Source organism: Cervus elaphus, chromosome X (assembly GCF_910594005.1).
Source record: "Cervus elaphus chromosome X, mCerEla1.1, whole genome shotgun sequence".
NCBI classification, from domain to species: Eukaryota; Metazoa; Chordata; class Mammalia; order Artiodactyla; family Cervidae; genus Cervus; species Cervus elaphus.
In genome coordinates this window covers 79,284,309-79,311,293 of record NC_057848.1, presented here as the reverse complement: position 1 = coordinate 79,311,293, position 26,985 = coordinate 79,284,309, and the positions used below count along the sequence as shown (strand labels likewise).

Below are 26,985 nucleotides of genomic sequence, written 5' to 3'. Positions count from 1 at the left end.
AATAGGATAAATGTCCATCAAACCAAACAAAAGAGGAAGAGATAGGGAATCTACCTGATAATGAATTTCAAATAATGATAGTGAAAATGATCCAAAATCTTGAAAGCAAATTGGAGTTACAGACAAATAGCCTGGAGACAAGTACAGAGAAGATGTAAGAAAGGTTTAACAAGGATCTAGAAGAAATAAAAAAGAGTCAATATATAATGAAAAATGCAATAAATGAGATCAAAAACACTCTGGAGGGAACCAACAGTAGAATAATGGAGGTAGAAGATAGGATAAGTGAGGTAGAAGATAGAATGGTAGAAATAAATGAAACAGAGAGGAAAAAAGAAAAAAGAATCAAAAGAAATGAGGACAACCTCAGGGACCTCTGGGACAATGTGAAACACCCCAACATTCAAATCATAGGTGTCCCAGAAGAAGAGGACAAAAAGAAAGACCATGAGAAAATACTTGAGGAGATAATAGTTGAAAACTTCCCTAAAATGGGGAAGGAAATAATCAACCAAGTCCAAGAAACCCAGAGAGTCCCAAACAGGATAAACCCAAGGCAAAACACCCCAAGACACATATTAATCAAATTAACGAAGATCAAACACAAAGAACAAATCTTAAAAGCAGCAACTGAGAAACAATGAATAACACACAAGGGGATTCCCATAAGGATAACAGCTGATCTATCAATAGAAACTCTCCAGGCCAGAAGGGAATGGCAGGACATACTTAAGATAATGAAAGAGAATATCCTACAACCCAGATTACTGTAACCAGCAAGGATCTCATTCATATAGGAAGGAGAATTCAAAAGCTTTACAGACAAGCAAAAGCTGAGAGAATTCAGCAGCACCAAATCAGCTCTTCAACAAATGCTAAAGGATCTTCTCTAGACAGGAAACACAGAAAGGTTGTATAAACGTGAACCCAAAACAACAAAGTAAATGGCAACGGGACCATACCAATCAATAATTACCTTAAATGTAAATGGATTGAATGCCCCAACCAAAAGAAAAAACTGGCTGAATGGATACAAAAACAAGACCCCTATATATGCTGTCTACAAGAGACCCACCTCAAAACAAGGGACACATACAGACTGAAAGAGAAGGGCTGGAAAAAAAAAAATATTTCACGCAAACAGAGACCAAAAGAAAGCAGGAGCCGCAATACTCATATCAGATAAAATAGACTTTAAAACAAAGGCTGTGAAAAGAGATAAAGATGGACACTACATAATGATCAAAGGATCAATCCAAGAAGAAAATATAACAATCTCAAATATATATGCACCCAACATAGGAGCACCACAATATGTAAAACAAATGCTAACAAATTTGAAACAGGAAATTAACAGTAACACAATAATAATGGGAGGCTATAATACCCCACTCACACCTATGGATAGATCAACTAAACAGAAAATTAACAAGGAAACACAAACTTTAAAATAATACAATAGACCCTTTAGACCTAATTGATATCTATAGGTCATTTCACCCCAAAACAATGCATTTCACCTTTTTCTCAAGTGCACACAGAACCTTCTCCAGGATAGATCACATCCTGGGCCATAAATCTAGCCTTGGTAAATTCAAAAAACTTGAAATCATTCCAGTCAGCTTTTCTGACCACAGTGCAGTAAGACTAGATCTCAATTGCAGGAGAAAAACTATTAAAAATTACAACATATGGAGGCTGAACAACACGCTGCTGAACAACCAACAAACCACAGAAAAATCAAAAAAGAAATCAGAATATGTATAGAAACGAATGAAAATGAAAACACAACAACCCAAAACCTATGGGACACTGTAAAAGCAGTGCTAAGGGAAGGTTCATAGCAATACAGGCATACCTCAACAAACAAGAAAAAAGCCAAATAAATAACCTAACTCTACACCTAAAGCAACCTGAAAAGGAAGAAATGAAGAACCCCAGGGTTCGTAGAAGGAAAGAAATCTGAAAAATTAGGGCAGAAATAAATGCAAAAGAAGCAAAAGAGACCATAGCAAAAATTAACAAAACCAAAAGCTGGTTCTTTGAGAAGGTAAATAAAAATGACAAACCATTAGCCAGACTCATCAAGAAACAAAGGGAGAAGAACCAAGTCAACCAAATTAGAAATGAAAATGGAGAGATCACAACAGACAACACAGAAATACAAAGGATCATAAGAGACTATTATCAGCATCTATATGCAAATAAAATGGACAATTTGGAAGAAATGGACAAATTCCTACAAAAGTACAACTTTCCAAAATTGAACCAGGAAGAAATAGAAAATCTCAACAGACCCATCACAAGCACAGAAATTGAAACTGTAATCAGAAATCTTCCAATAAACAAAAGCCCAGGACCAGATGGCTTCACAGCTGAATTCTACCACAAATTTAGAGAATAGCTAACACCTATCCTACTCAAACTCTTCCAGAAAATTGCAGAGGAAGGTAAACTTCCAAACTCATTCCATGAGGCCAACATCACCTTAATACCAAAACCTGACAAAGATGCCACACAAAAAAAGAAAATTATAGGCCAATAACACTGATGAACAAAGAAGCCGAAACCCTTAACAAAATTCTAGCAAACAGAATGCAACAACATATTAAAAAGATCATACATCATGACCAAGTGGGCTTTATCTCAGGGATGCAAGGATTCTTCAATATCTCCAAATTAATCGATGTAATACACCACATTAACACATTGAAAAATAAAACCCATATGATTATCTCAATAGATGCAGAGAAAGCCTTTGACAAAATTCAACATCCATTTATGATAAAAACCCTCCAGAAAGCAGGAATAGAAGGAACATACCTCAACATAATGAAAAGCTATATATGACAAACCCTCAGCAAACATTATCCTCAATGGTGAAAAATTGAAAGCATTTCCCCTAAAGTCAGTAACAAGACAAGGGTGCCCACTCTCACCACTACCATTCAGTATAGTTTTGGAAGTTTTGGCCACAGCAATCAGAGCAGAAAAAGAAATAAATGGAATTCAAATAGGAAAAGAAAAAGTAAAACTCTCACTGTTTGCAGATGACATGATCTTCTACATAGAAAACCCTAAAGACTCTACCAGAAAATTACTAGAGCTAATCAATGAATATAGTAAAGTTACAGGATATAAAATTAGCATGCAGAAATACCTTGCATTCCTATACATTAACAATGAGAAAACAGAAAGGGAAATTAAGGAAATGATTCCATTCACCATTGCCACGAAAAGAATAAAATACTTAGGAATAAATCTACCTAAAGAAACAAAAGACCTATATATAGAAAACTATAAAACACTGATGAAAGAAATCAAAGAGGACACAAACACATGGAGAAATATACCGTGTTCATGGATCAGAACAATCAATATAGTGAAAATGAATATACTACCAAAAGCAATCTATAGATTCAATGCAATACCTATCAAGGTATCAACGGTATTTTTCAGAGAACTAGAACAAATAATTTCACAATTTGTATGGAAACACAAAAAACCTCGAATAGCCAAAGCAATCTTGAGAAAGAAGAATGGAACTGGAGGAATCAACCTGCCCGACTTCAGTCTCTACTACAAAGCCGCAGTCATAAAGGCAGAGTGGTACTGGTACAAAGACAGAAATATAGATCAATGGAACAAAATAGAAAGCCCAGAGATAAATCCATGTACCAATGGACACCTTATCTTTGACAAAGGAGGCAAGAATATACAATGGAAAAAAGACAACCTCTTTAACAAGTGGTGCTGGGAAAACTGGTCAACCACTTGTAAAAGAATGAAACTAGAACACTTTCTAACACCATACACAAAAATAAACTCAAAATGGATTAAAGATCCTACTGTAAGACCAGGAAGTATAAAACTCCTAGAGGAAAACATAGTTAAAACACTCTCTGACATAAGCCACAGCAGGATCCTCTATGACCCACCTCCCAGAATATTGGAAATGAAAGCAAGAATAAACAAATGGGGCCTAATTAAAATTAAAAGCTTCTGCACAACAAAGGAAACTACAAGCAACATGAAAAGACAGCCTTCAGAATAGGAGAAAATAATAGCAAATGAAGCAACGGACAAAGAATCAATCTCAAAAATATACAAGCAACTCCTGTAGCTCAATTCCAGAAAAATAAAAGACCCAATCAAAAAGCGGGCCAACGATCTAAACAGACATTTCTCCAAAGACGACATACAGATGGCTAACAAACACATGAAAAGATGCTCAACATCACTCATTATCAGAGAAATGCAAATCAAAACCACAATGAGGTACCATTTCACGCCAGTCAGAATGGCTGCTATCCAGAAGTCTACAAGCAATAAATGCTGGAGAGGGTGTGGAGAAAAGGAACCCTCTTACACCATTGATGGGAATGCAAACTAGTACAGCCACTATGGAGAACAGTGTGGAGATTCCTTAAAAAACTGGAAATAGAACTGCCATATGACCCAGCAATCCCGCTGCTGGGCATACACACTGAGGAAACCAGAATTGAAAGAGACACGTGTACACCAGTGTTCATCACAGCACTGTTTATAATAGCCTGGACATGGAAGCAACCTAGATGCCCATCAGCAGACAAACATATACATGATGGAATATTACTCAGCCATTAAAAAGAATTCATTTGAGTCAGTTTTAATGAGGTGGATGAAACTGGAGCCTATTTTACAGAGTGAAGTAAGCCAGAAAGAAAAACACCAATACAGCATACTAACCCATATATATGGAATTTAGAAAGATGGCAATGATAACCCGGTATGCCAGACAGCACGAGAGACACAGATGTATTGAACAGGCTTTTGGACTCTGTGGGAGAGGGAGAGGGTGGGATGATATGCGAGAATGGCACTGAAACATGTAAATTATCATATGTTAAACGAATTGCCAGTCCAGGTTCGATGCATGATACAGGATGCTCAGGGCTGCTGCACTGGGATGACCCATAGGGATGGGATGGGGAGGGAGTTGGAAGGGGGGTTCAGGATAGGGAACACATGTACACCCCTAGTGGATTCAAGTCAATGTATGGCAAAACCAAAACAATGTTGTAAAGTAAAATAAATAAATAATTTTTAAAAATTAAAAAAATAGAAAAAGAGGAACAAACAAAGCCCAAAGTCAAAACAGACAAGAACAAAAAAAATAGGAATAGGAAAGACAATGAAAGCACAACCTAGTTTTTAAACAATTCTTAAAAATTTGTAGGCATTTAGCTAGGCTCATTAAGGAGAACACAAATAATATATGAAAGAGGAAAAACTACAATTAATATCACAAAAATACAAACAATCATAAGAGAATAGTATAAACAGTTATATGCCACAAACTGGACAACCTAGATGAAATGCACAAATTCCTGGAAACAAACAATCTTCTAGGTCTGAATCAAGAAGAAACAGACAACCCAAACAGACCAATTACTAGCATTGACATTTAATCAGTAATGATACAAAAATCAGACAAAGATTCTACAAAAAATTAAAATTACAGGCTAATATCCCTGATGAATATAGATGGGAAAATGCTCAACCAAATACTAGCAAATTAAATTCCACAATATGTAAAGAGAATCATAGTCTATGATCTAGGGATATTTATTCCAAGGATGCAAGGGTGGTTCAATATCCACAGATCAACTAATATGATACATTACATTAACAAAAAGAAGGATAAAAATCCTCTCAATAGATGCAGAAAAAGCATTTGACCAAATGACATATATTTATGTTAAAACTCTTAACAAAGGTGGAATAAAGCATAGCTCAACATATGCTGGGCTCCCCTGGTGGCTCAGATGGTATATAATGCACCCACAATGCTGCTGACCTGGGTTCAATCCCTGGGTTAGGAATATCTCCTGGAGGAGGGCATGGCAATCCACTCCAGTATTCTTGCCTGGAGAACCCCAATGGACAGAGGAGCCTGCCGGGTTATAGTCCATGAGGTCGCAAAGAGTCAGACACGACTGAGTGACTAAGCATAGCACATCTCAACATAATAAAGACTATTTATGACAAAGTCACAACTAACAGCATACTCAGTGGTGAAAAACTGAAATATTCTCCTCAAATTTGGAACAAGACAAAGATGGCAATTCTCATTATTTCTATTTAACATAGCATTGGCTGTCTTACCCACAGGAATCAAACAAGTAAAAAGAAACAAAAGGTATCCATATTGGAAGAGAAGTAAACCTGTCACTATATATGGATGGCATCACACTATACATAGAAATCCTTAAAGTCTTTGCCAAAAACAGCATTAGAATAAATAAATTTAGTAAATTTGCATGGTAAAAATTAGTACTCAGAAACATGTTGCTTTTTTTACACTAACAATGAATTACCAGAAGGAGAAGGAAAATAATCCTGTTGCAAACAATTGTAAAAAAAAAAAAAGAAGAAGTATAAAATAGCTAGGAATAAACTTAACCGAGGAAGTGAAAGACTTATACTCTGAAAGTTCTAAGACATTGATGAAATAAATTGAAGACAACATAAATAAATGGAAAGATATCTTGTGGTCATGGGTTAGTACAATATTGTTATAATGTTCACACTAACCAAAAAATCCACAGACTTAATGAAGTACCAAAAAAAAATCTATGATATTTCTCATAGAACTGTAACAAATAATCCTAAAATTTGTATGGGACCAAAAAGACCCCAAATAGCCAAAGCATTCTTGAGAAAAAAGAACAAAATTGGAGGTATCATGCTCTCTGACCTCAGATTGTACATAGATACAGTAATCAAAACAGTATAGTACTGAAACAAAAATAGACACATCGATCAATGGAACAGATAAGAGAGCACAGAAATAAGCCCACACACATATGGTCAATTAATCTATGACAAGTGAAACAAGAATACACAATGGGGAAAAAACAGTTTATTCAATTAGTGGTGCTGGGAAACAGGACAGTTATATGTAAAATGAGACTAGAACATTTTCTTAGACTATATACAAAAATTAACTGAAATGGATTAAAGACCTAAATGTAAGATTAGAAACCATAAAATTCCTACATGAAAACAAAGGTAGTACACTATTTGATAAAAAGGCTTAGCAGTATTTTAGGGACCTAATAAAATTAAAAGCTTTTGCATAGGAAAGGTAATGATAAACAAAATGAAAAGACAACCTACTGAATCAGAGAAGATAGCTCTAAATGATATGTCTGATAAGGGTTAATATCCAAACTATATAAGGAGTATATACAACTCAATATCAGAAAAGTAAATAAAACAATTAAAAATGGGTACATTTCCTGAATAGGCATTTTCCCAAAGACAACATACAAATATTCAACAGGTACATGAAAAGATCCTCAATATCTAATAATCAGGAAAATGCAAATGAAAACCACATCTTATACCTGTCAGAATGCCTATCATTAAAAAAGACAACAAATAATAATGTTGGTGAGGTTACAGAGAAAAGGGAACTCTAATACACTATTGGTGGGTACATAAATTGGTACAGCCACTATGGAAAATAGTATGACAGTTCCTTAAAAAAATTAAAAGTAGAACTACCATATGATCCAACAACTCCATTGCTGCCTATACATCTGAAGAAGAAAAAAAAGCACTACTTTGAAAAGATATATGCACCTCAATATTCACAGCAGCATTATTTACAATAACTAAGATAGGGAAGTAATGCAAGTGTCCATCAACAAATGAATGCATAAAGAAATGCAATGCATACATATACATGAAATGGAATATTACTCAGCCATAAAAAGATTAAACTTTTGCCATTTGTAATAACATGGATGGACCTGTAAGGTATTACAATTAGTGAAATAAGCCAGACAAAAAAGACAAATACTGCAAGATATCACAGGTAAAATATAAAAAACAAACAAACAAATGAATATAACAAAATAGAAAGAAACTCACAGACACAGAGAACAAACTAGTGCTTATGAGTGGGGAGAGTGGTGGCAGGAGTGGCAACATGGGGAAAGGGATTAAAAGGTACAAACTCTAAGGTATAAAATAAGATACAAGGATGTAATACACAGGGAATATAGTCACTATTTCATAACTTTAAATGGAGTATAATCTATAAAAATATCACATTACTATCTTGTACACCTGAAAGTAATATAATACTATAAATCAGCATTCAGTTCAGTTGCTCAGTCATTTCTGACCCTTTGCAACCCCATGGACTGAAGCACGCCAGGCTTCCCTGTCCATCACTAACTCCCAGAGCTTGCTCAAACTCATGTCCACTGAGTCGGTGATGCCATCCAAACATCTCATCCTCTGTCGTCCCCTTCTCCTCCTGCCTTCAATCTTTCCCAGCATCAGGGTCTTTTCCAATGAGTCAGTTCTTCATATCAGGTGGCCAGAGTATTGGAGCTTCAGCTTCAGCATCAGGCCTTCCAATGAATATTCAGGACTGATTTCTTTTAGGATTGACTGGTTGGATCTCCTTGCAGTCCAAGGGACTTTCAAGAGTCTTCTGCAACACCCCAGTTCAAAAGCATCAATTCTTTGGTGCTCAGCTTTCTTTATGGTCCAACTCTCACCTCCACACATGACTAGTGGAAAAACCATAGCTTTGACTAGACGGACCTTTGTCGGCAAGGTAATGTCTCTGCTTTTTAATAAAATCAAATTTCAATATAATCAAATTAATATAATTTAATAAATCAGCTATACTTTGATAAAAACTTTAAAGTCTTCTTAGCAGCTCTGAAGGTCTGAGCTTAGGTTAAGTTGTAGACCATGCACTGGTCCTGATGAAGTTGTGATTCTTCTAGAAGAGTTCAGCCATAGATATTAGGGCACAGAAATTGATGATTAATTAATCCAAGAATGAGAGGAGTTCTGAACAGTTTTAATGACAAGATGATTCTAGAATTAGATCAGGCTAGCAAGAGGAACATATGACAAGACTTAGGCTGGATGAGAGACAAAGAAATATCAGTAAGGAGTCAGCAAGACTTCTCACTAGGCTCAACTTGAGAATCAAACACTCTCAGCTTTAAAGCAAAAGTTTTAGGGGTGATCCCACTTATAGTGGGATTTATAATCTCAGTTGCGAAATACAGGTATCTTCCTATCAGCAGACTGTTAAGTACCATTCAAGTTATACATGGACTTTTTGATTAATATGTACCACGGTACTAATGCCTTAGATTACTGTATAAGTCTCTCAGTTGTGTCTGACTCTTTGCGACCCCAAGAACTATACAGTCCACTGAATTCTCCAGGCCAGAATACTGGAGTCAGTAGCCTTTCTCTTCTCCAGGGGATCTTCCCAACCCAGGGATTGAACCCAAGTCTCCCACATTGCAGGCAGATTCTTTACCAGCTGAGCCATAAGCGAAGTCCAGAAAACCAAAATCAAAAAGTTGAGAGGGCTATGTCCATGGCTCAATCTGAAGCTCTGATTCAATTTTTAATATCATGCATCTTTGTGATTATAGAAGTAACATATCCTAATTATAGAAAATTTGAAAGCTAAATAAAGGAACTAAAAGTGACCTGTTACAACAGCATGCAGGAAAAATAAAATATACTATCTTAGCATATATGCATATACATACTTTTGTATCATGTTTAAATGCACAGGTTCAGGAGCAAAACTGGTTATTTTCTCATCCCAGAATAGTCATCTCAATAGCTTTGTGACTTTTTAGGCAAATCACTGAACTTCTGTGTCTCCATTTTCTCTATTTAAAATACAAATAAAAATGCTACCTACCTTCCAGTGAGACAGGTTATGATAAAATGATTTTATATATATAACACTTAGAACAATGCCCAGAATATAAGGAGTCCCAAGTAGAGGATAGCTATCACTACTGTGTGTAATATAGGAGAGTCAGGTCATAGTTCTTGGTTCAAACTCAGTGTCAGAACCACTCACTAAAAATATCAAATAAGAACTAGAGGGTAGACATCAGGGAAATGGATTTTTAGGGGGTTTTTTGTATCCTAGAAAGCTCAAGGCAGATATTTTGTCCAGGGAGATCTCAGCACTGATCTGGCTCTTTCCTCAGTAAAAGATTTGGCCTTGTTAATGGTGAGTAGGGTTCAAGAAGCAGTAGAGCCTACTAGTTCTAAACACTCCTTAAATAGAAATACAAAGATTGTTAATACAAGCTTTTTTTTTTTTTCTCCCCAGAAAGGTGACTACAGTATGAGTATAAAAAACTAAAGCTGCAGGGGGAAAAAATCTGCTATTTTTTGAGTCTGACAGGACTGTTCCCTGTACAAATAGTGGCACTGGCAGGTGTAAATCTATAGGGAACTAGGGACCAGATTAAGTCCATGCTAAGATATGCTGCACCTGTTCCCATTTTATGAGACTTTTTCCTTGTCTCAGGAAATTACAATGTGTGGTCCTTTCCCCATCAATCTGTAGCTCACCAGAAATAATGCAGGCATTATCAGAAGTGGGATGTGAAATACTATAACTTTAGGCAAGCATTTATAGGGCTTTCCAGGTGGCTCAGTGGTAAAGAATCCATCTGCAATGCTGGAGATGTGGATTCAATCCCTGTGTTGGGAAGATCCCCTAGAGAAGGAAAGAGCAACCCACTCCAGTATTCTTGCCTGGGGCATCCAATGGACAGAGGAGCCTGGTGGACTACAATCCATGGGGTCACAAAAGAGTCGAACACAACTTAGCAACTAAACACTAACAATGATGACAATGCATTTGTAGTACAAAAATAAAAATACAAATAGCATAATTATTTGGGTGTGGTTAGCAGATGAAAAGTTGTATTTTGGAGTAAAAATAGGGCATTGTCTGGCATATATTGCAATTTTCATCCCAATTTATCTGCTATTATTGTATGTTTTACACATATATATCTTCAATGTAAAGTAAAATGATCTATTGATTCTTCTTAACTTTTTCTATTATTAGGAATTCTTTCCAATTTTGTTTTATGCAAGTTATTATATACATTCCTTTTCCCCACATTTATCATTTGAGTCTTTCTGAAATTTGCCATCTAGCTTTGACTAGCTTATTGTGTAAATGATAGAAGCATAATAAACTGCCACCATGCAGCAAGTATTTGAGTGTTCTGCACTGAGTATTTTACCTGCATCTGCATAATATTACATATGTCATTATTGTAAGTCTAAACAATTAAAAACAAACATTTTTTAAAGAAAAATCCAAAATCCCTCCACCAATAACTAACATTTTGGTGAACAATTTTCTATAGGTTTTCATGTTTATATGCACATGTAGCTATACAGAAATACATAAAAATAAGCAGAAATTGAATTATGCTGCTTTGTAATCTTTTTCATTAAATTATATTATATATATATTAAATTATATACAAATATATTTAAATATAAATAAATGTACATCTACATTATCTTTAATTTGTACATACTAATTGGCTAAATTCACATCATCCCAATTTAACTAGTCTATCCACTATTATAGCCAGTTAGCTTGTTTCCAAAGCATTGCCACTATAAACAAAGTACACAAAAAAATGTTAAGCTTTTTTGTGTATGTATCTTGTATTTTTTGCATTTATGTATTTACAATAAATTTTTAGTAAAATCATTAACTTATAGAAGGTATGTACATTTCACATTTTTATACAAATTGTTAAATAACCCTCTGAAAATATACTAAGAGTTTAAACAGTGCATTAGATCATCCATATCCCCGCACTGTGTTCTCTTAATCCCATAAATCTTCTCTAATCTGATAGGTGAAAACTATTAGTTTTTATTTTCAAAGTGAGTTTGTCTACTGGTATTCTTTTATGAATATTTTTTCATAACTTTTCACCATTTTTCTGTTAGACATTTACTTTATATTTGACATGTAGAATCTTTATATATTGAGAATATCTAACATTTGTTATATATCAGATATTTTTTTTCCTGGTTTGCTGTTTTTTCAATTTTGATTATAGTATATTTTTGGCCATAGAGCTGTTCTGAAGGTAAAATTTATTAGTATTTTCTTTGCATCATCAGTCTTCATAAAGTGATTAGAAAATATTTAACTTCAAAACTATAAATATATGTTAAGTAACAAAATATTGAGTATAGTTCCTGAATTGTATATTGAATATAGTTCCCCCGTGAGGTCCTTATTAGTTGTCTATTTTATATCAAAATACAGTTGTGTGTATATGTTATCCCCCAACTTCTAATTGATCATTTCCCCTCTTTCCCCTTTGGTAACCATAAGTTTGTTTCCTATGTCTGTGGGTCTATTTCTGTTTTGTATACACATTCATTTGTATCCTTTTTTTAATTCCACCTATAAGCAATATCATATGGTATTTGTCTTTCTCTGTGTTGGCTTACTTCACTTAGTATGATAATCTCTAGGTCCATCTATGTTTCCCTTTATAGTTTAATTTTTTTTTACACTTAAAGTTTTGACCCAACTGGGACTTTTTTTAGTATGAAAAGAAAAACACAACTGGGACTTTTATTTAAATAGTGAGTATAGATGTAGCTTTATTAAACTTCCCCTCCAATAACTAGCCCTGTTGTCTGAAGTGCATTTATTGAAAAACCTGTCTTTTCTCCCAATCCATGGATTTGAAATGCCTCTTTATCTCATCTTAAAATCCACAGAGTACTTGGAAATATTTCACTATTTCCAAAGAAACAGACACAGATTGGAAGGACTGGTGCTGCAGCTGAAGCTCCAATACTTTGGCGACCTGATGTAAAGAACTGGCTCATTGGAAAAGACTGATGCTGGGAAAGACTGAAAGCACGAGGAAAAGGGGACGACAGATGATGAGATGGTTGGATGGCATCATTGACTCGATGGACAGGAGTTTGAGCAAGCTCCAAGAGTTGGTGATGGACAGGGAAGTGTGGCGTGCTGCAGTTCATGGGGTCACAAAGAGTCAGATATGACTGAGTGACTGAACTGAATCATTAGTCACATGACTTTGGACAACCTGAACTATGACTCCTGTGACTGAGGAACTGAATTTTTAGTTGTATTTAATTGCAATCATTTTAAATTTCTATAATCACATGTTTATCAGATAGCACTTCTAGAAAAGAACTATTTTTTTTTCAAAATTCAGTTCAGTTCCGTTGCTCAGTCGTGTCTGACTCTTTGCGACCCCATGAATCGCAGCACGCCAGGCCTCCCTGTCCATCACAAACTCCCAGAGCTTACTCAAACTCATGCCCATCCAGTTGGTGATGCCATCCAGCCATCTCATCCTCTGTCAGCCCCTTCTCCTCCTGCCCCCTATCCCTCCCAGCATCAGGGTCTTTTCCAATGAGTCAACTCTTCGCATCAGGTGGCCAAAGCATTGGAGTTTCAGCTTCAGCATCAGTCCTTCCTTGAACACCCAAGACTGATCTCCTTTAGGAGGGACTGGTTGGATCTCCTTGCAGTCCAAGGGACTCTCAAGAGTCTTCTCCAAAACCATAGTTCAAAAGCATCCATTTTTCGGCACTCAGCTTTCTTCATAGTCCAACTCTCACATCCATACATGACCACTGGAAAAACCATAGCCTTGACCAGATGGACCTTTGTTGGCAAAGTAATGTCTCTGTTTTTTAATATGCTATCTAGGTTGGTCATCACTTTCCTTCCAAGGAGTAAGTGTCTTTTAATTTCATGGCTGCAGTCACCATCCGTAGTGATTTTGGAGCCCCCCAAAAAATGAAGTCTGACACTGTTTCCACTGTCTCCCATTTATTTGCCATGAAGTGATGGGATCAGATGCCATGATCTTAGTTTTCTGAATGTTAAGCTTTAAGCCAACTTTTTCACTCTCCTCTTTCACTTTCATCAAGAGGTTTTTATACTTCTTCTTCACTCTCTGCCATAAGGGTGGTGTCATCTGCATATCTGAGGTTATTGATATTTCTCCCGGCAATCTTAATTCCAGCTTGTGCTTCTTCCAGCCCAGCGTTTCTCATGATATACTCTGCATATAAGTTAAATAAGCAGGGAACATCCCTATTATACTGCTTAATAGCATTATTGTTGTTGTTCATTTGCTGAGTCATGTTCAACTCTTTGCAACCCCATGAACTGTAGCATGCCAGACTTCCCTCTCCTTCACTATCTCCCTAAATTTGCTCAAATTCATATTCACTGAGTCAGCGATGCCATTCAACCATCTTGTCCTCTGTTGTCCCCTTCTCCTCCTGTCCTCTATCTTTGCCAGCATCAGAGTCTTTTCCAGTGGGTTGGCTCTTTGGATCACATGGCCCAAGCATTTGAGCTTCAGCATTAGTCCTTCTAGTGATTATTCAGGGTTGATTTCCATTAGGATTGACTGGTTTGGTTGTAGCATTAGGATGATAATAAAATTGGCAATTTCCTGTTTAACCTGTAGCTATCATTTTGGCAGAGATTTTCAGTGAAGTACTAAGGCTAACGTTGAAATCTCAATGACAACTCAATGAAATATGTAATGTATGCCCCCCTGTATTCATGACACTCAGCAGAATAAGAGACAGATTTGATAACCTACAAGTTTAAACTTCAGTAGATGTGATAAAGTGCTAAGTAACAATAATGGCTTTAAAACAAGGCAACTAACATAAAAGCAGAATCAACAAGGTGTCAGGAGAGTTCCAAGAAGAGAGAAATTCTTTTTGCTATGGAACATTAGAGAAATTAGGGACGGATACATGGAAGAGGTGACACTAAAGCTGCTGCTTCTTGAATACAGTTCATTCTCAACAGGCAGAGAATTAGAGATGGGAGGGACAGAAGAAGACAGTCCACAATAAACAAATGGCATAAGAAAAACCATAAATTATGGATAATAAAAGGTTATGTTGCACAATGGTGAATGGTTTGGTTCCACTAAATCATCATATGAGCAGCAAGGTAGTGAGAAATAAGGCTGACTAGGTAGGCCAACGTTAAATCTCAAAGGACCTCAGATTCTGTCCAAAGAATCTGCTCCTGGCTTTATAGCTAGTAGAGAAAGAATGAAGTTGTTTTAGACTAGTATCATCTAAGCTCTGAACCTCAGAGCAATAATAGATTTATGGTATCAATTAAATACAGTTCTCCAACTTAAATGTATTACCTTGGAGAAATCACTCCAAGGATGCTTGTTTTCTAGCATTTGTAATATGGGAAGAATCATCCACCTCACAAGATTACTTTTGAACATTAAGCAAGATAAGGAAAGGGAAATGCATTTAACAAAGTATAAAACATGCACAATATAAATGCTAAAAATTCATAACAAAATATGCTGTGTGTGCTCATTCATGTTCAACTCTTTGTGACCACATGGACAGTAGCCTGCCAGACTTCTCTGTCCATGTGATTTCACAGGCAAGAATACTGGTTGCCACTTCCTCCTCCAATAACAAAATATAGTGACCTAGATAATTCTCATAGTGATACACAGCCAAATAAGCCAGAACAAAGCAACCTATTTAGGAATACATAGTAACAAACAAAAACACAGAAGACTCTACAACACAGTCTTAAGAATAATTTTTTTTTTTATAAAGGCATAATTTCATCAGGCAAACTGATAGGATAATCTATCTTATTTGAGTCCCTTGATATTTATACAATCATAGATTCTCTGGGTTCAGAATAACAGTTCACCCAGTTCAATCTACCAAATCTGATATTTGAATTCCCACCAAATAATTGGTCACATTATGAACAGTGGTGAAGAACTGTGTACATGCAAAACACATTATGCAGCTTTATGTAGTACTGGGGTCTAGAACTTTCTAAGGTTACAGTACAAAGTATTGAAGTTAATCAGTTCAGTTCAGTTCAGTTCCTCAGTCTTGTCCAACTCTTTGTGACCCCATGGACTGTAGCACGCCAGGCCTCCCTGTCTATCACCAACTCCCAGAGTTTACTCAAGCTCATGTCTATGTCAGAAAAGTCCTTGTGACTTGGTAACAATGCATACCATTTAAACCACTCACTATGTATTCAACACTTTTAACTACCAATTTAAAGCTCTTCAGGAAGATTACTTCTAAAATGCAGAATATATTGGAGAGCAGAGCAAAGATAATGAGAGGTTTTTATAGCAGATCAGGTCAGGAATCTGGAGCAGGAAAGGAGGCAAAGGCGGGATGAGGGAGGGAAGAGAGGATGGAAAGAGCAGGTCAGGTTATAGGAAGAGAGGGGGCAAAAGGAAGGGCCTGGGAATGGAGAGGAAAGGCAGAGGGAGGAGGGGGGACCAGGAGGGGGTGACACAGGGAAAGGGGAGGGCACGAGGGAGAAATGGAGAGGGCTAGGGGGATGGAGATGAAAAACATAGAGGAAGGGGGGGAGAGAGGAACAGGAGGGAGAACAGAGAGGAAGCAGATAAGAGGGGCCTAGATAAAGAGGAGGGAGGATGGAGAGAAAGGACAGTGAGGAACGGGTGGGGGGCTGAGAGGCAGGGGTGGGGGATGCAGAGAAGGGGTGGGGAAAGATTGGGTGGGGGGTTCAAGAGGATGGGTTGGGGGAGTGGGGGACCAGACGGAAGGGGAGTGGGAGACTCAACAGAAGGGGAAAGGGGGCCAAGTGGAAGAAGAAAGGGGGACCAAGTGGAAAGGGTGGGAGATGCAGAGAATGGGACAGGGACAGAGAGGAAGGAGCAGGGGACCAAGAGGAAGGGCGGGAATGAGTGAAAGAGGTGGGGGGAACCAAGGGGAAAAGGGGAATGATTGAAAGGGAAAGGGGGACTGATTGAAAGGGGAAAGGGGAAAGAGGGCAGAAGGGGAAGGGGGGACTGATTTAAAAGAAAAAGGAGACCAAATGGAAAGGACAGGGCATGCAGAGAAGGGGATGGGGATAGAGAGAAAGGAACCGAACCAAAGAGAAAGAGTTGGGGGGACTGAACAGAATGGGGGGAAACAGAGTGGAAGGGGAGGGGTGAACCGAACAGAAGGGGAGGGGGGTAACAGAGGGGAAGGGGGGGACCAAGTGTAAGGGGAATACTGAGTGGAACATGCCAGGGATGCAGAGATGGGGAGAAAAGACCAAGAGGAAGGGGTGCGGTGAGGAAATCAAGCAGAAGAGCAGATGGAGGAGGGGTACAAAGTGGAAAGGGATGGGGGAACCAAACGGAAGGGGAGGTGTATGGAGAGAGGGGACACAGTGGAAGGGAAGGGGAGAACTAAGTGGAAGGGGCAGGATGCAGAGAAGAGGACCTGAGAGAAAGGACTGACAGGAAGGGGTGGGGGAAAGAGCAGAAGGAGTGTACTGAGTGGAAGCGGAGTGGGGAATGGGGGAATGTAAAGGGTGGGCTGGGGGAATGGAGAGGGGAAGACAGAGAGGAAGGGGAGGGGGGAACTGAGTGGAAGGGGAATGGGGGACTGATTGCAAGGGACTGAGGTAACCAAAGGCAAGGGAGGAAAGATTGAAAGGGGAAGGGGGACCCTGAGTGGAAGGGGCGGCAGATGCAGAGAAGGGGATGGGGACAGAGAGAAAGGGTGGGGAGACTGAGTGGAAGGTGTTGGGGGGGACCGATGGAAGGGGATGTGTGTACCTAGCAGAAGGTGTGGGTGACAGAGAGAAAGGACAGAGATAAAGGGGTGGGGACCCCAGGGTAAGGGGTGGGGGTTGCAGAGAAAGAGGATGGGGACAGAGAGAAAGGACTGAGCAGAAGGGGTGGGGGGACCCAGTCGAAGGGCTTGGGGGGACCTAGCATAAAGAGTGGGGGATGCAGAGAGGAAGGGGACAAAGAAAAAGGACAGAGAGGAAGGGGTGGGGGGACTAAGTGGGAGGGGAAAGGGGGACTGATTGAAATGGGAAGTGGGACTAAGCAGAAGTGGCAGGGGATGCTGAGAAGGGGATGGAGACAGAGAGGACAGGTTGGGGGACCAAGCCAAAGGGGTGGGGGAACAGAGAGGAAGGGGAGGGTTCTGAGTGGAATGGTGGGAGGATGGAGAGGGCGTCCCAGAGGAAGGAGTGGGGGATGCAGAGAAAGGGAGGGGAACAGAGAAAGGACTGAGAGGAAGGGGAGAGGGGACCATCAGAAGGGGAGGGAGGATGGAGAGGGGGCACAGAGTGGAAAGGAATGGGGGACCGACTGCAAGCCATGGGGGGAACCAAGGAGAAGTGGGTAAGATTGAAAGGAGAAAGGGGACCCAAATGGAAGGGGAGTGGGGGACCGGGCAGACTTGGAAGGGATCGGGCAGAAGGGGAAGGAGGGACTGAGTGGAAAGTGCAGGGAGTATGCAAAGAAGGGGATGGGGACGGAGAGAAAAGACCGAGAGGAAGGGGTGGGAGATGCAGAGAATGGGATAAGGAAGGAGAGGAAGGGTTGGGGGGATGGAGAGGAAGGGGTAGGAGGAACCAAGGGGAAGGGGGGAACTATTGAAAGGGGAAGGGGAGCTGAGTGGAAAGGGTAGAAGATGCAGAGAAGGGGATGGGGACTGAGAGAAAGAATAGGGGGACCAAGTGAGTGCAAGGGGGTGGGGGGAACCGATGGAGGGGAAGAGGGCACAGAAGGGGAAGGAGGGATGGATTGAAATGGCAAGGGAGACAGAGTGGAAAGGATGAAGGGGGATGGAGAGAAGGGGATGGGGACGGAGAGAAAAGGGTGGGGGGACTGAGCAGAAGGGGTTGGGGGGAACAGATGGAAGTGGGCATATCGAGTGGAAGCAGTGGGGGATGCAGTGGAAGGACTGAGTGGAAGGGGTGGGGATGCAGAGAAGGGGATAGAGATGAAGGGTGGCAGGATCAAATCAAAGGGATGGGGGAACCGAGAGGAAGGGGAGGGGAGACTGCGCAGGAGGGGATGGGGGATCAAGAGGAAGGGGAGGAGAGGAAGGGCTGAGGGAACCTAAAGGAAGGGTTGGGGGGAACAGCAGAAAGAGAGGGAGGATGGAGGGGGGACCAAGCGGAAAGGGAAGAGCACCGAGCACAAGGGGAGGGGTTCAGAAAGAAAGGACTGAGAGGAAGGGGCAGGGGAGGGGGGACCCAGAGGAAGGGCTGAGGAGTGGGTGTGAGGAAGAACAGGGGGAAGAGAGCAAGGAGAGGGAAAAAGAAAAGGAATCTAGAGGACTTGTCAGGGAGAGGCAGCAGTAATAGAAGAGAAAAGGTATTTCAGAGGCAGAACTTGAGGCATATAACAAGATGCAAGAGACAGGAATGGAAGGGCATATAGGAGTCACAGATGAGTGAGAATTAGTGTTTGAATATATTTTACATGCCAGTAAAACACCCAGTAACACAATAAAGAAAGTAAGATGTAAAGTATGTTGGAACTCAGGAGAAAAGCCAAGGAACAGCTACATGAAGAGGTGATTTAAGAACAAGAAAGCAGGAAGGCAGCTAAAGTCCTTGGCACAGAGAATATGTGTTTAGGTTGATTGATCAAACATTTGGAGCAATACCTGTGTCTGGGGATGCCCAAGAGAAACTGGCCCATGATGGGCTCACTCCAGTGCCTCTGATCTCATTGGCAGGCAGCTCAAAGTGAACCAGCCCCAAAAGTCTGAATTCATTGATGGCTTTGGCCAAATGGACCCATGCGGTAATCAGGCCTTATATTGGCCAGGCATGTTTTACTCTGGAATCCCTTGACAATGACAGCTTAGAGTCAAAATTTCATAAGAAGTTTATTTTCAAGTCCTAGCTCAAGATAATTAAAGCACACATTGCACATTCAACATTTATCTTTCTCCACCAAGTTGGCTCTGAACACAGCTTCTTGGTGTAGGCTCAGGAGACAAACCTCAGGGGTTACGGGTTGTGGGCCGCTAGCTATGGCTAGAAACCAGCCCTGAGAAGCCCTGTTAGACCACATCTTGAGACTGGGTGGTAATTTGTCTTACTTTTAGGTCTTATTACTAAATAGCTGAAACTTGGGATTTTTTTTTTTTTTTAATTTCTTCCACTTGGGTCACAGGGCATTTTCACCAAGGAGATTATAGTATTTTTTCAAATGGAGAAGGCAACATGTGCATTCTTCTAACAGTTTTGGCTCCTATCAGTACTGCCACAGTCAAAGAAATATCCAAGTCCAAGGGAGAAAATGTAGTTTTTTTTTTCTTTCAGTTTCATCTTATTACAGCAACCTGTCACAGAATCTACTCAGACCATTAAGTTGTACACAGAACTGACTTCCTTTCAGGAACAGATATAAACACACAATTGTGTTTTACCAAAGTATGATCATTTCAACCATATTTTAATTCATTTCACTTTCTCAGCCTATCCTCTTCTCAAACAGCAAATGTTTTACCCTGAGCCATTTCCATGAATTATGCATGCCAACGCAATTGATAAAGTAAAGTTTGTTTTAAACAAAGCTGGAATAGTTTTTCTTTCTTATAAGGGTGAACTCTTTAGAGCCCCAGTTCCCAACCTCTGGGTCATGGACCACTTCTGCCAGATTAGTGACAATATTAGATTAGAAATCAAGTGTACAATAAATGTAATGAACTTGAATCATCCCAAAACCATCCCTGCCCCCACCACCCCAGTCCATGGAAAAATTGTCCTCCTTGACACCAAGGAGGCACCAAAAATGTTGGGGACTGCTGCTTTAGAGTATGTCTTCTTAAAAATAAAACTTCAGCTCTTTGTACCTGTGGAGACGTATGTCAAGTGGGTAATTTGGGCTATTCCCCAGGTAGCCATGCCATCCATTACACTCTGCCAAGTAGCATATACCTGTACGGATTCTATCACTAATTATTGGCAAACAAGGACGTTCTATTCAATTAAAGAACAGTGTCCCAGGAAAGGAATAGGTAAATCAAGACTCAGACTCAATTTGGCCAGTAAATACTACAGTCAAGAAGCACCCCTAAGTTCCCCATACCTGATCAGCACCTTTAGCCTCTGCATCCAGACATCCTGGCATTAGGAGTCTCATAGAAACGGAAAATGGCCCCACTGCTCAACCAGAGTTAAGACCACCCAGAAATTATTGAGGGATACAGAGGCCATACTGCAAAACCAGCTTAAGTCCCTAGCCCTTCTACTCTGAAGGTCTGGTCTTGACCCATCAGACAGAAACACAAATGGCCATGGCTCACATTCACCAGGACATCTTTGGTCAACATGTGCTCCTCCTGCCAACCAGCTGGGGCTAGAGTGGGCAAACCAGGAACCTTTGGTGCCACAACATTTTACCTGGATTTAAATACTTTCTATTTAAATTATCTGCTTCAACTGTGTGTGATTGCAGGCTATCTAGCCCAAGGCAGCCCCCAAGTTGGAGAGCTCACACGGTGAGCAGGTGGCTCAGAGTCAGAGCCATTGCATCGGGTCCAGCCATAGCGCAGCCCAGTCGGATAGCAGTGGCCCTCTAACAGGTTGCTCTGTGCAGGAGGAGTACAAAGGATGGAGTGGGCACAGGTAGACACTTCCACTACAACCTTGGCTCAGGTGTATCTGGAAATTTCACTCACCCTAGGCCCCTAACCTAGGCAACAGGTTAGTTGCCTCATTCCTGTTTGGGGAAGCAAGTGATGCTGAGAAAAAAATGCCTCCTGAGCCATAAGACCAGGCAGAAGCTGAAGACCCTGTTGGCAAGGAGGCCAGTAGCAAAGAATCCAATGAGCACCACTGCCCCTGACTCCTCAAGGAGAGACCACGCCAGGGTTGGCAGCATCAGTGGGGAAGTGGACCTCAGTCTTCCACACCTGTCCTGGACACTTAACTTCTTCCCTCCCAGGGGCCCGGTAACCAAGGCAGCCTTCTTGAACAGCACAGGGCTGCTGAACCTGCAAGACTTCAGGGAAAAGTCCTTCCATTCCTCTCTCTCTCCTTCCTTGGGGGTCTGACCCTCAGCTGTGTGGCATGTTTAATAATCTATAATTTGGCTTCCCCCAGGAAAAAAAGCCTTCTTGAAAGTCAACAGACACTGAATGAACTGGTGGGGGATAGATTATTCCTGAATAGACCCACCCCCAACACACACACACACACACACACACACACACACACACACTCTCTCTCTCTCTCTCTCTCTCTCTCTCTCTCTCTCTCTCTCTCTCTCCAGACCAAGAGGTACTTTTTAAACACTCCAGCCCAGGCATAACTTATGTGGGAGGCATGGAGGAAACAAATATGTTTACTGACACCTCCTGCAAATTCCCTGGGTCATACAGATGGGGTGGGGAGGTGGGGGCGCCTCGGGGGATGGCGTAGGAACTACGAGGAAACCCTGGAACTGGAACGGAGAATTCTTATAATGAACACTTCCTTTGCCAGGTCTCTCTGCTTAAGCATTTTTTTCTTAAACGTCTGATAGTGACAAATCAAGCTAGTTGCTCCAATGGCAAACCCAGGGTGGCAAGTCGGGTCACATGTAATGGCTGTCCCTCCTCTCCCTCTCTGGGGTCCCTTTGCAAGGAGTTAGAAGTGCAGCTTAGTGCTTGTGGCTCCTTTCCCTTCTTCTATGGTTCAGAGACGGTCACTCAACCCGAGAAACCAGCTCAATGGGGAGCAGAGTTTCCTCTGGGACAGGAGATGTGGCACCCCAGGATCTGAGCTGGGGGTCCCTTCACGTTCTCAAGGTAGGCAGGCAGAGATGGCCTCTCTGCCCTCCGATCGCCAAAGCTCTCCGCTGTCCCTGGCTCGCTGGGAATCCCCAGGAGCTGGAGTGTATTGCTGGGGAACACCTCACTGCTCCTCTCAGGAGCCACCTTCAGCCCCATCCCCTCGCCCATTGCTCTCCTGGCTTCTGGCACAACTGTTGGTAGAGTCAGAAAGAAGCACTCAGTAGGAGAGTGCCTTCCAGGCTACAGAGCCAGTGCTCCAGCCGCAGAGACCACAAAGATACAGCAAGGGAAATGTAACTCACAGGCTAGCCAGCACCTGCAGGCGGGCTCCAGCTCCTCCTCAGCGAGGAGTCCCTGGCCCTGGGAGCTCTGGTCCCTAAACTTTCTCAGAAGGATAAATGAGGGAAAAGGAAACTAGCAAATGTTGCCTGACGCGGGGACCAGAAATGCAGGAGAGGCAGAGTCCCCGTTGGCCTCAGCCGGCCTGCTCTCTGAGGTCACCTGCACATTCTCCCCCGGCCCTCACCAGCCAACTGTCTGATTGTGAAAATGGACATTACCTGTCTGAGTCTTGCAAAACAGCCGGGGGCGTCCAGCGGGGCTCAAGCGTGCCGTTCCATGTCTGGACGATCGCGGTCCAGGATGAGACGGAGAACTGAGTTGCGGAGAGCCCAGACTCAAGCTTCCCAGGCGACAAGGGAGGCTGCCCGAAGGCGAGGGGCCCGGAGGAGGCGTAGGGAAGACGGTGGCTTCCAGAGCAGCCAGACAGGGCAGCCCCGCCCGTTTTCTCCAACTCCCGGTCCTAGCCAAAGAGGATGCTAGAAAACTTCTCCCCGCCCAGGGAAGATTTCTAGAGTTCAACAGCGCTTCTGTGGACTTTAGGGGGAGCTGACCAGGGAGAGGTTTAAAGAGGGCTCCTAAATCACTGAGCCGCTACGCTGGAAACCAGGTGCCTCCTCTTGGCTCCGCGGCCAGAGTCTTCTAAGTCTCCTGCCTCTCAGCCTCTTCCTTCTCCAAGACTTTGCTTGTCTTGGCCAAATGGTGCACGGCGGGAAGCCGGCGCGTCGGCCCGTGGCCCCTACACCCCTCACGAGGCACGCATGCCCCAGAGGTCCTATAGCCCTGGCGGCAGTGCAGGCAGCAGGTGTGAACTCTGCCTGCCCGCCTCTCTCCTGCCGGTTCGCGGCTCCAACCTTGTCTGGGAACCTTCTCCAGCCAGTGAGCAAAAGCCTATATTATCTCCCCTAGCTCGGAAGAAGGAAGAAGGAGCGGTACTTGGGAAGTGCGCTCCAGGCTTGCCTCACATCCTGCCACCGCGGCTGCCGCCTCCAGAATTTGCCTAGAGCGGGGGTAGGAGGGTAGTGGAAATCACCTACGGCTGCGTCTCAGTCGCTAACAGTTTGGTGCCTGCGGACTGACTGATTACACCAGGGAGGAGGTGGGGATTAGAGATGATAGCTCCGGCGCGTCACGGAAAAGGGTTACTGCTGCTCCTCCTCCTCTTCCACACCCCTTTGGATTCCAACCCCGAGTTCCCGCATCCCCTGGTTAGAGAGAGAGAGAGAGAGAGAAGCACTTCCCTCTTACCTTTCCCGGGAGAAAGAAAGTGCGTCCCAGCAGCGCCGTCTAGCGTCTTTACCGGAGTACGCCAGCCTAAAGGGTTAGGCCGAGCGAGGAACCCAGTGAGTGAAGGCAGGGAAAACCGCTAAGCAAAGTTTGTCAACTATCCTGATCCCCAGTTCCACCCGTTGAGCAGGTATCTAGTTCAACCAGGAGTTCACCTGTTTGGTTCCCCCGAGGCCAGAACCTAGTGTTATTAAAGACGCATGCCGCCTAATTGTATTCATAATGTGAGTTTCTGAGTACCAGAGAGGACTCCTCTTTTCCACCCCTCCCACGTTAGAGATCCTTAAGTCTCTGGGTTCTCCAGACCCGCCAGGCAAACGGTTGGCAAGGAGGGCTGAGACCCCAGGATGGGCCCTGAGATAGAACCCGGGCACCAAACCCAGGCAGTAATTGTTTATGCCATGCTCCTGAGGCTTGCCAGAGGTACTCCTGACCACGTGAGTCTCCAAGGTCATGAAACCCAGGAGGTCCTCTCTTTAAGAGTGATGGGGGAAAACAAGAGTGATGGGAGAGAGGGGCAATGACTCAGAAACTGACAGGGTTTGAATTGCAGCAGATAAAGAGACCCGTTTCCATGCCAGGTATCTCCCAGAGCATTCTGCTCTGCTCACTGGCACCTTGCTGATTAACACACTTAACAAGATTGCTCATTTAACGGGTCAGCTAAGCGCTATGCTCCAGCATTTGCTGCTGCGCTGAAGGTAAAGTAGCTCAGTCATGTCCGACTCTGCGTCCCCATGGACTGTAGCCCACCAGGCGCTAGGCTCCTATTAATTTGTCTTTCTCTAAGCTCTCTCCAGCTGTTCTCCTGAGGCTACTCCATCGCTCTGCATTAGCTGCGGAGACGGACGGACGCGAGGGAGCGAGCCAGAGATGGAAACAGAGACTGGAACCGAGAGCTAGCAACAGAGCGCTCTCTGCGCTCGGCGAGCCATGCAGACCCACACCTTGCTTCAGCTTCCTTGACTATTTGGCCTCGATCCACTATCCTCTGGACTTTTAAGGCCGAGACTGTGCACAACTAAAGTTGCCGTCCCTGTCTCACTTCTCATGCCAAGTTTATGCATTCTTTTTTCCCATTGACCATCTCAGAAAATTTGGCAAAACCCCACCCTGGAAAATTCTTTCTGCAATTGAGGTTAAGTCCGGGAATCAAGAGAGGTCAGGTGTGGAAGGTAAGGTCCTTTTGGCAGGAACCAAGTTATCCTCCCAGGTGTTTGGTGTTTATAGGCACAGGGTCGGGGGGGGGGGCGGGGTGAGGGCTGTATTTTGAAACAGCGGAAAGATCTTAGAATTTCTGCTTCTGTTGTCCTCTTTTCAGATACAAGCTCAATCTTCCGATGGGGACTAGAGAGCCAGTTTTCCCTTGCTGTTTGCTATAAAGCTCATGTAAACGTCCCTCTTCCTGAGTGCCTGCCCTGAGCAATCCCTATAACTACTTCCAGCCATCCAGCCGCACCTGCATTAATGTTATTCCGGCTCAATGTCAACTGCTTCTAAAAAGCCAGATACTGCAGCAACTCAGGGTGGAACAAGGCCTCTTCACATCTCACCTGCCTAATGCCTCCACTCTTGCCTTTAGCATGGCCCCAAGTCCTCATTCCCTGGGCCCTAGCTGAGCAGCTAGGCTGTCTATAGGTGAGGCCATCTGGACAAACCAGGAGAGCTCTCATTTACACGTAAGGGTGTTAAGGAGCCAGCAGCCAGGACAAAGGGAGCTCACTCAGGGTAGCAGCCAATAATATCCCTAAGCAATTTGTCAAGTAAACAACAGATTTTAAAGAATTAACAAAAGAAACAAACAAAAACACCTAGAAAGCACTGTTCCTGTGGAGTCCTTTTATCATCTTTTATGTTCAATTTCACCTAACTTCACTCTAACACTCAGTGCCTTTTTGTATCCAAGTTCTATATCTCCTGCCCTATCAAAACTTACTCTCCTGCGTACCTACCACTCTTTCAGTACTCTTCCTGCTGATGACAATGTGTCGGTGTTCCAGTCTGATAAATACCTAACTAGTCTAGCTAACCTTACTCCCCTGAGTAGTATCATCCTTCACCAGAGGCTTTGAGAAGGTTTTCCAGAATTGGGGAATTCAGGCACTATGGCAGATCAATGGATTTTCTTTGGATGGAGGAAGGGCTCTTGGTACCCATCAAAGAGGGCTGCTGTTTGGCCTATCCTGCAGTTCTGGCTTACAGTTAAATGAAGTTATTGCAAGAGAGTCGAGGAATATAGGAATAAAGAGATCAAACAGGAACAAAATGCCAAGAAGATGGGGAAAGAACCACTGGCTTCTCAAAAATAATGTAGGAAGACTTTGTGGTCTAGGACCTTGCTCCTCAAAGTGATATCCATAACCGGCAGCATTGGGGCATCACCTGGGAGCTTGCTAGAATTGCAAAATCTTAGACCCCAGCCCCAGAACTACTGAATTAGAAACTCCAAAAGTTTCTTAACAAGAAACTTAACAAGATCCTCAGGTGACTGAAAACACATATTAACAATTGAGAAGCATTTTAAAGAAAATCTTTCAACTCTGCCTAGCCCAGGAGAGGAAAACGGGACAGTTAGTGTAATCACCTAAGGATCTAAAAATAGGGCCTGGCACCACCATTGCCAGATGATAAACACCACAGAACAAGGCCAGAAATGAGGCCCAATCTATTTCATGACTAGGAACTATATATCCAGTTATAGTTAGCAACTCTACCTATAGATGGCCTGTTTGCAAAACTGTCCTTAGTTACATGAAGAAATAGATGAGAATGTGTCATAGCTTAAAATAATTCACTACTGCTGAACAAACAGATCGATTCCCAAGTTCCACTAGGGGAGGGTCAATATCATCTTCCTAGTAATATTAAGAACAAGATTTTACACAGTTCAGCAAATTATGGATACTC

General features: G+C 42.2%; 1 protein-coding gene across 1 annotated transcript in view; it reads right to left on the bottom strand.

Annotated features, from left to right (window-relative positions):
• IL1RAPL2 (interleukin 1 receptor accessory protein like 2) overlaps window positions 1-23,232 on the bottom strand; it is a 1,284,763-nt gene extending 1,261,531 nt beyond the window's left edge. The window contains exon 1 of the mRNA XM_043897204.1: window positions 23,013-23,232. The gene's annotated coding sequence lies outside the window, so the exon portion shown is untranslated. The remainder of the gene's footprint in view (window positions 1-23,012) is intronic.
• Window positions 23,233-26,985: the final 3,753 nt, after the last annotated feature.